This window comes from Carya illinoinensis, chromosome 1 (assembly GCF_018687715.1).
Source record: "Carya illinoinensis cultivar Pawnee chromosome 1, C.illinoinensisPawnee_v1, whole genome shotgun sequence".
Classification (NCBI taxonomy): Eukaryota; Viridiplantae; Streptophyta; class Magnoliopsida; order Fagales; family Juglandaceae; genus Carya; species Carya illinoinensis.
Window position 1 is genome coordinate 6,266,867 of NC_056752.1, and position 10,084 is coordinate 6,276,950.

Genomic DNA, 10,084 nt, shown 5'->3' on the forward strand with positions numbered 1-10,084 from the left:
AAGTGATGCTTGAAAAAAAAATGTTTAAAAATACCTGAAAATACTCGCAAGGAGCTCTAAAAGGATGGGTCATGAGTTGCCTACTTGCCTCGTTAGGCAAACTTCTAGATTTAAATTCTTATAAATAATTTTTGTTGTAATTTTTAAATAATAATAATATTAAAAATTATATTTTAATAATGTTTTATTTTAACTCATAGTCCAAACCTTCCCTAAGGCGGCAAAAGAACAACTAAGTTGTAACCTTCATCATCGATCATCTTTTTCTCCATACAATCGTTTTTCTTCCGAAAACACAAATTATTTGTAATTAATCGTCGGAGGAAGAGTAGTGCGGATGGTGATGGAGTTCAAATATATGTTCCATAGAGAGAAGATAAAGTGAAAGAGTGAAGAAGATATGGATCAAGGTTAGAGGAAAATATTTTAATTTATATATTTTAATTTAAAAAATACGTTCATAAGTTCACTAATTATGAAAAAAGATCGAGGTTTAAAAGTTTAATACTTTATTACGATACGCAGCGTGGAGGTGGTGTGCTCTGATGGGCAATCGATTGCCGGGGTTTCCGGACTTTCCTCGGCATTTCTGAAGCTTTCCTCAGTGAGTTCTTCCTCAGTTCCTCGAACCTCTCCATGTAAACCCCCCTGGTGGCGCGCAGTGATCGGCCGGAAACCGACGGATCTAAGAGAACGAGAGTGGTGCGAGGAGCGAGAAATGGTGGGTTGTTTCGTGACGGCGAAGGAGAAGTGTGTCGGGTTCGCGAGGGACAAGTGCGCGACGCCTTTCCGAGATGCGCGGATTGCCATCAGGGAAAGGCGGGCGATTCCGAAAGACCTTGGAAGTTAATTTATTTGGCGTCGGTCCTTGATAGGAGTTCGTGGGTTGATTTGATTCTATTGGATCAATTGAATTCGCGGGCTTTAGCTCCAACGAATTATAGGGCGAGTGAATTGCTCAGATCTGATCCTGAATGTTTTGAAGTAGGTGGTGGCGGAAAATTCACAAACGCTGCTCTTGAAGCTGGTCCGCCGCAGAGGTAAGTTTGGATGAAATTTCGTTTTCCCTGATTTAGCATGAAAAAGAGTAGGAAAGATTTAAAGAGTAGGTAAGTTGATGAGTATTTATTGGTGTTTACCATGGAATAACTTGGATTGCTGTGCAGATGAACTTCTTGTTCAATTGTACAGAAACTCGAGGCCATAGGACTGATTTTGATGATAAGTTGTGTGATTTTCTTTTTGTTTTTAATACAAAAATACTCATCCATCGTAGGAATTACTTTTTACATTGTATTTTAAAAAAGAAGTTCACTGGGCAATCTGGTACCCGGATACTCTTGGACAGCTATAGCTAGCACAGGAATTTTCTGAGAGAAAATATTAGATCTTTAGGAATATTCTCCTTCACAACCTTTAGACCTCCCTTTGGAGTCTCATTTTGATTTGTTGAGGTTGTTAACTACACTTTTGGAGTCCGTAGCTATGGATGTTCTTTGAGGCTATTACTTTTAGCGTTTTGCTTCATTCTTTTGATAATTGCGTTATTCTTTTGATAAGTGCGTTTTGCTTCATACCATCTAACTAATTCCAGGAACTGAAAATGAATTAGCAGCCAACCTATAAGCATGAAGCTTGTTGCCTCTATAGTTCTCCACTTTTTGCAGCATTAGATTCCAGAAGGTATTGGTTAGTAACATCAATATTTGCTATTTTGGTTGCACATCAATTGTATACCATACCTTTATTCTGTTACAATTTCACTTGAAATTAACTTATCAAAAAAAAAAAAAAAATATGTTTACTTGAAATGTGCACGTGTTTTGTGTTGCAGCTTGTTGAATTTCTTGGTTGAGTTTTAGCTAGCCAATCATTGGGCACATGAAACTGTAGGAACCCAATTTACTGATTTTTTTTTTTTTTCCTTCTACAATAACCTGCTTGTCTATAAGCGTCATTATTCTTTGATAGATTATTGCGACATGTTATGTAATACCTCCTCCCTGGTTAGGAATGCTGCTCACTTTTAAAAGAATTTTCTTACAAGCCGGGTTATAAAAGATTCCATAAAACGAAAACAACCGAACTTTATTAAATAAAAGAGAGTTATAGGTAGCATATAAAAAAAATTTCAAGTCTTGTGTTAATTCAGAAAATCACATATTAAAACCTAAATTAAAACTGTTCTTAAAAACAGTTCCAATAGTCTAGGCCCTTTTTTATAAGTAAGTTATAGAAGAGCATTTTCAATCACTTTTAGTTCATTTATATAGTTACATATACATTTTTTTTCCTCTGATCCCCCAATGGCCAGAACTTGATCCTCCTCCATGATGGGCATAACTAGGTGCACTGCTGGTGAGCCATTCCAGGCATTGCAGTCCGCCCTTTATCTCTGGTACTGTAAATAATCATTGTTATGGCCCCTTTTCGAAAAACATTTATCTCATGCATTCATTCATTTTCTGTCCGATCTTGATCTTATTCTTTCCTTTTCCTTTCCCCTTTTCCTTTCATTTTTCCATCTTTCATTCCTTTAATATATAATGATACAATAAGTATATGATGGCAAGTAAAATCATACAATTCATTTCATTGCATTCATCATGTTGTATAATAGTGATAGGGTACATTTACTTCTTACTTATCCAAAAATAAAAAATAATGATAGGTTACATGTAACATGGGCTTCCAATGAACAGTCTATGCAGTGTATTTCTTTCAAAACATGTACATTTCATACAGCTTCGCTGAAAGAGCATTTTTGTTTAAAAAATTAGCTAGAAGGGTATGATCATAGTTGCTTACCACTTAGTTTGGTGCAAACAATCAACAAGCACCTATATAAATCACATATATATCATAATATCAATTTCTATCTAAACATTGATCCTTTAAACTAGAAGACAGATCATGCCCTTGACTTGTAAAAGAAACACATGGTGTGCCATAATATGCTCAATGGTGTGTGTCAATGACGCTGTTCTATGGTTTAATACTATTCTATCCATTCACTAAGGTTCTCGGTTGCACAGCAGGTAAAAGCTCTAAATTTTGATCCAGTGATGTGATGTAAACATGCATGCTAACATATGGTCTGGAGGGTTTTAGGGTTTAACTCTCATGAGAGGAATTAATGAAAATCAGGTTCTAGGTCTCAGGTAAGTACTTTTTGCTGCCAAAGCTTTTCTTTTACCAGTTTCCCTTTATGCTGTTAACATGGACAGCATCATATGGCCATAGCTTGCTTTGAGTTTCACGGTTAAGGTATGCTTATGCATGTCCTTGTATATTTTGACTAGATTTTTCATAACTAGAGGTTTGATTCATGTATCTCCAGTCTAGTAACAGCATTCAGATGGCCTTTTTGGTGTGGTAAAGCATGTGTGTATACTGTGTGATTCCTTTTTGAAATCATGGTATAAACATGACCAGTTGGCTCTCCTAGGCTTTGGAAATTGACAGATTTATTGGTCAGTCCATAACTTGGTGAGTTTGATGAGTATAGTCGATCCAATGGAGAAAAGTAACTGAAAGTATTAGTTATACACGATCAATAAGTATTCTTCGAATCTTGAAGTTCTTGATTGTTGAAACTCAAGAAAGAATAGATGGAAAGGGATGGCAGAGTCTGAGGAGTGTTTTCTTGGCTATTCTTGGTTATCGGAGATTGGAAACTGTAGGGTTTTGCATGGAGAAAAAGGGGTCACACAACATAGAATCTTGAGGTTAATTTTCTTGAAAGAAAATTGGGGTTGGATGAGAGAGAAGGGGCGGCAGCTCCTATTGACCAAGATATAGATGGTAGGGTTTGCTATAGGTTAAAATCTCGAGGCTTCTTGAGAGTGGCAGAGTGATAGGGTTTCTGCGGTGTTGTTTTTCTGAATTGAGGACTCTTAAGGAACACAGGTTAAGTGACAGCCATTGGATTATTTTTAGGGAGTGTGTTGCAGCTTTACTAGCGATTAGGGCTTTCAAAAAGTTTGGGTCTTTCTTGAATATGTGTGCCAGATGATATGGTGTTGTTTCTTGGAAGACTTAGGGTTTGTTGATGGTATAAAGGGTGGCAGGCAAGAGGCCTTCTTGGGGTGAGCTGCTGCTAGCAAGAATTTTCTAGGGCTAGGGATTCTAGGCCATTTGTGAGTTTTTGGCAAAACTACAACACCCCACTCCCCACCATTAAGAAAGACATTGTTTTTTAGAAAATCAAAGGAGCCGGTGTGTTACTACTGAACCTGACTTAAAAATATATTTGTTTTTTTTTTTTTTAAAATTCTAAAGGAAGCGCCAAGTACAAAAATTCCTTATAATAAATAGAGTTGTTTTGTATTAAAATACTAAAATTATAAATGAGAGTGTGCGGAAGTATTTATTAAAATTTCTCAAAGTCAATGCCATCAAAATCATAACTTAAAATCTTTGTACATGATTTAGGACATTATAACACCTCCTTGGACTAAGTCCCGTCCTGCAGCTCTACCTTTATAAATATTCTGACCTAGGGTGTTTTAAAAACATAAAACAACTAAAATTAGTCGATGACTCGGTAAGAAACCCATCATAACATAAAAATGCTTAGACATAAGGTTTTTCATAAAATATTTCATGCTGAGAACTTAAAATATGACTGTTCATACTTATGCTATAACATGCATGACTTATCTTGGCATATCGGACTTATTTTATCATACTGGCTCACACACTTAATCCTGTGTGCAAGGCTATGCACTGGCCCCACATCCCGCGGCCGCAAGGGGAGCCGCTAATAGTATTCTAGTGGACCTCGCTTAGCTCCGTGGCTTGCACATCCACCCATAAATCGTATTGGTACCATGTATCTAAATGACCATCTGATTAACTGTTCTAAACTTGTCTTACACTTGATCTTATGAAAGTTTACGCATCTTATGCAACATAAGATGCATGAGATATATAATACATACATAACTATAATATGCGAAATGAAATATTATGAATAACGTGCTTGCAAATATCATGACATGCGTGGTACATAAATATCGGCTTTCAAAGAACTGGCTTTAATAATAATAATACATATAACTAGCTAACGTATGCTAATCCTAATTTATGATCAACTTATCCTGTAGTGTTGTTCCTAAAATTTCCAATACAAAATTAATCACGATGCGATGGAGGGACGACAGTAGTTGTGACTAGGAGGAAGGAAGAGACGATGGTGGCTTTGCCGTGTCTCATGGTGGGGGAGATGAGACTACGGCATGCTGAAGGTAAAAAGAGGGCTAAAAACAAAAAAGCCTAGGCTTGAAGAGGTAGGTGCATGTACAGTTTGCATGGGACTCTATTTATAGGATTTTATAGTATGTGAGTGATGGTATGGGTTGGGTTTAGGAATTTTAAGGTGAAGAGGACTCGTCAACCTTCCAAAGCAAAGAATTGCTTAACATTATTTTTTGCTTGATTTTATTGAAGAACCCCAATCTGAAAAGCACAAGAATTAAGACTCCTACTGCTTATAAATAACAAACTAGCATAAAGATTATGTTTGAAACTCTGTATGAAACTAAACCAACAAAGGAGAAGTATATACTTATTCAAATATTAAAAGGCTTCTAATTAAATCACACTTCCATGTCCAGGCATTCCATGATAACCATGCAGCTGAAATATCACGCCTATAGATGTAACAACTCAGAGTCTCAAATGGTCCAAACTGGATTGTAGGAAATTTCTCCAACCCATTTAAAAAATTCTCACGTGCCCCTTGAACATATGAAATCATACTTTTTTAATGAACGGGCACATGACGTCTTTTTTAGTTAGACTTTTAGAAAATCATGTGTGTCTCACATGCTTAATGAACATTTGCCATATTTATAGATGGGTTGGAGGAAAGTTTCTCCAACCTAGGTTATAGGAGAACTTTTCCTAACATCCGGGACCCTTTAAGGATCCTTGCCCTCAAGGTCCTAATTATTCTCAACCTCATAAACGTTTCAGACGCTTTTGAGGTAGTCGTTTTGAGTGCTCCTTTGTCTCTCCAACTTTCCTTTGCTGCTTTCTTTTACCACTGAGCTCCCTTGTGCTTTGTCGTACATGAGGGGATTTGGTTGAATAGAGTTGGACTGAGGCCATTTGTGATGCTTTGAGCTGCTTCTCTATTGTTGGGGCTTCATCGCAATAGAATTGACTTTTTTTTTTGCACAAGCATGGCCAAATATGGTGGTTGGCCATCCACATGGTGTCCGTTTGACTTGAAATACTGTGGTGTATTATGTTCTTGTAACACCCCTTCTCGTAGATTAGGAATGTTATGTACGTTTGTGACTTACTCGGTACGAGACTTCACATAATAAATTGCCTCATATTATTGAAATCATAAACCATAACGTATGAAGTCTTAAAAACTGAAAGTAATCTCATAAGATGAAATTTAGAGCTAATCCCATTTGTAAAGACACTAGCTCAGTTTGGAATTTCTGTAAAACGGGGCATGTTTGGATACCAAGAATGTTTGGAAATATTTTTTTTATAAGAAAAAATTTATTTATTTTTTGATAAGAAGTGTTTTTGTTTGGAAGGTTTGGAAATATGTGATAAGTGAGAGAATTTGTTTGAGATTAGGTTTTGGGAAATGAGTGAGAAAAAGTTGAATAAAAATATTTTTTAAAATAAGTATTGTATTGAAGTTTGTGAAAGTGGATAGATAAAGTTAAAAAGTCGTTTGAATATATTTTATCATATTATTTTTGTTTTGAAGTTTGTAAAAGTTGTATTGATTTTTGTATTTGAGTAATGATTAGATGAAAAGTTTAAAATTTGAATTAGAAAAGTATTTTGTGTTTAAGTGATGTTTGAGAATGAAATAATGAGAAATTTTGGAAATTTAGTGAGCGCAATTCTGATCATCTTCGTGCTTTAAGATCACTTCTACTGTGTTTTGAAGTTGTCTCGGGGTTGAGTTAATTTATCCAAACCTGAAATAGTTCCTGTGGGTTCCATTCAGAATATTTCAAACCTGGCCAATATATTGAGTTGTAGAATTTCTTCGCTTCCTATGAGATATCTCGGTCTTCCATTGGGGGCTTCACATAAATCAATTACTATTGGGATTGGGTGATAGAGAAAATTGAAAAGAGGTTAGCTGGTTGGAAAATGATTTACTTGTATGAAGGGGGAAGATTATTAACTTTAAGTACTTTCTAATCTTCCTACTTATTTTTTATCTCTTTTTCCCTTGCTGGCAAGGGTAGAAAGAAGAATTGAGAGTTTATATCGGAATTTTTTGTGGGGTGGTAAAGGAGAAGAAAAAAAGTTTCATTTGGTTAGTTGGAAAAAAGGTTTGTCAACTGATTAATTGTGGTGGGTTGGGGATAAAAAACTTGAGATTGTTTAATAGAGCACTACTTGGGAAATGGCTTTGGAGATATCACTTGGAGAGAAATGCCTTTCCCCTTTTTAACATCTCCTTTCAATTTGTACGTATTTCCCCTTCCTCTGTTTTGGTTTCTTGCGTTATCCTAATTACAATCAAAACCCCATTTTATACCACAAACATTTTCTTGGATTGCTTGCTCCTAATTGTTATCACCCTTCTCCGGGTTCAGACTCAGATTAGGATCGCCCTTAGACGTCCCTTTGCCTACTTCAATATCTTGACAGTTGGAAGGGCCTGCTAGACCTTTATCCTAGTTCAATTTGTCAGCTTTCTCTGTTTGATTTCCCACCTACCCTGTTAGACTTTGAGCATTCACTCCGTTGTCCTTTGGTCTCTGGTTTGACCTTAGGTTCTCTTTTCCTTTGCCTTTTGAGGCCATCCTACAAACACCAGGAGGTCTCTTTGGTGCCTACATAATGAGCAGGAAACCTGGTCACTTTTGTATAAATTGTCTGCTAGAATCCTTTGGACTATGCTATAACCGCTACTTTTGATGTATTCACCACCAATGTCTTCAAACTCTATGCTAGGGATGGATCTAGAAATCGTCTGTCTAGAGAGAAAAAACTCACGTATGAAGGTGATGAATTTATTTTGGTATTTTCCATTTAACTTGAGTGATTAGCCTGTGAGACCAAAAGAAAAACCAAGATTTGAAGATTGTTAGAGTTTTGCTCAATGTTTTGAAATATTAATTTTGTCCTGCACATTGATCCAACATAAATTAGATGATGCCTTTTGATCCTGGTTCAGTTTTTTAGTTGGGTAGAGACTTTGACATACCCTCACTCACGCCTCTCCCCGTTCCAAGTGTGCAATAGGATCAAGAGAAAACCTTCTAGTCGGTACATCTGAAGTAGTCCTGAGAACAGCATCCAATAAAACAAGGCCATGTAGCACGCTCATTACAGAAGGAATGGTCATCCACCGCACCCAATCTCTCTCTCTTCAAAAACGTCCAGTGCAGAAGCTCGTCTCTTCTCTGTCGTCTGTCTCTCCCAATCACACCAACACATCTCTTCTCTCTCATCAAATACCCATCGCAAATCCTCCAATTCGCCTGTCTCAAAAATCCTCTTGCTCGTCTCTCTCTCTCATCGACCTAGCAAGCCCAAGATGGGCACCGAAGCTCGTTTCTCTCTCTCTCATTGAAAACGTATGTTTCAGAAGCTCAACTCTCCCTCTTTCTCGTCTGTCTCTCCCAATCACACTGAAGAACTTGCCTCTTCTCTCTCATCAAATACCCATCGACACCAGCCAGCCCAAGAGTGGTACGTTGGATTTTTTTTTTTTAATTTCATAGAATGTTTATTTATGTAGCATCGGTTTGGACTGAGATAGGATATGAGATAAGCATTTCATGGTTTTTAATTCTGTACGTTTTGCAATGGTTTGGTGTGGATTATTGCTTGAAATGGTTGGATTATTCTATTGGAGGATGGGCCTGTGGTACATTTTGCAATGGTTTGGTGTGTGTGTGTGTGTGTGTTATTGCTTGGAATGGATGGATTATTGCTTGAAATCGAAAGGGATGAAATGTAGATGTTTGTTGTGAATCTGGGTGTATCGTTTGTGATAAGGGAACCAATGAAATGTAATGGAAGAATTAGGTAATTAAATAACATGCTATGCAGGGAAGGTGTTTGACACATTTTCTCAAAGACTCATACGTGTTACCATAAATTCCATGAGACTTGCATATGCCTAAGTGATGGGCCACAAGGCCACAGCTTCAGATGTTAAAGGGATGATGAGTGGGGTGGAATTGGGAAATGCATAAGGTTACTTTATTGTATGTGAAGGTTAAAATAAAGCTGCATGTACATGCTTGGGAAATGCAAAATTTGATTATGGAATTTGTTTGTGTATAAAGTTGCATCTCTTTTTTAATATAAAAAAAGTCTTGATCCTTTACAGGTGTGGAAAGATGTTGACGGTGTTTTAACATGTGATCCTAACATACTCACAAGCAGAGCCCGTGCCATATTTGACATTTGAAGAGGCTGCTGAACTTGCATATTTTGCCAACCAGGAATCATGATCTTATACCTTATTACCCAGTCAAGTTGTGGAGTACAGCTTGAACGAAGGAACGACAGGATACATGATGAACATGTCAAGAAAGAACAAGCCAAATTACAATTCCAAGCCATAGACAAGAAGTACAAGGGAACCATGATAGCGTTGTTCTTGTCATTGTTGTTTTTCATTATGATTGTAAGTTTTATGTATCTGAGGAAAAATGGCATATGTCAGTCATTGCTAAGACTCATGTAATCATTAAGTCATTTGCTGTAATGTTTAGAGCACTTTTTGCAAGTTTTATGTAAACTTTGGGGTGGCAACAATCTAATTTATACAACCTGACTTTTTTGTATCTTTGGTATCTCGTGTAAACGTTTGAGCAAACATCTTTCATAGGTGAAGGAGACCTTAATGCAAGTTGTGGCTTCGTTTTCATTACCTGGTGTAATTTTCTTATGAATGTACTTGTCAAATAATGCCTCTTAATATTGATGATTAAAATCTCATTCACTCCACAAAAATCTCATTCAGTATTGATGATTAAAATCTCATTCACTACACAATATAAAAAACATAAAATTGAGTCTTACCCATAAAAATTACAGGTTCCACAATAAGTTGCATGAACTCCACAATATACAT

The 10,084-nt window shown here is 36.6% G+C and overlaps 1 long non-coding RNA gene across 2 annotated transcripts; it reads left to right on the top strand.

Annotated features, from left to right (window-relative positions):
• The first annotated feature begins 223 nt into the window (after window positions 1-223).
• Window positions 224-9,794, top strand: LOC122307945. Of its 2 annotated transcripts, XR_006241867.1 has the most exons (4): window positions 224-410; window positions 526-1,040; window positions 1,595-1,683; window positions 9,335-9,794. It is a non-coding gene; the product is annotated as an uncharacterized LOC122307945 (long non-coding RNA). The 2 variants fall into 2 exon arrangements; XR_006241865.1 differs by lacking the exon at window positions 1,595-1,683 and having other exon boundaries at window positions 228-410.
• Window positions 9,795-10,084: the final 290 nt, after the last annotated feature.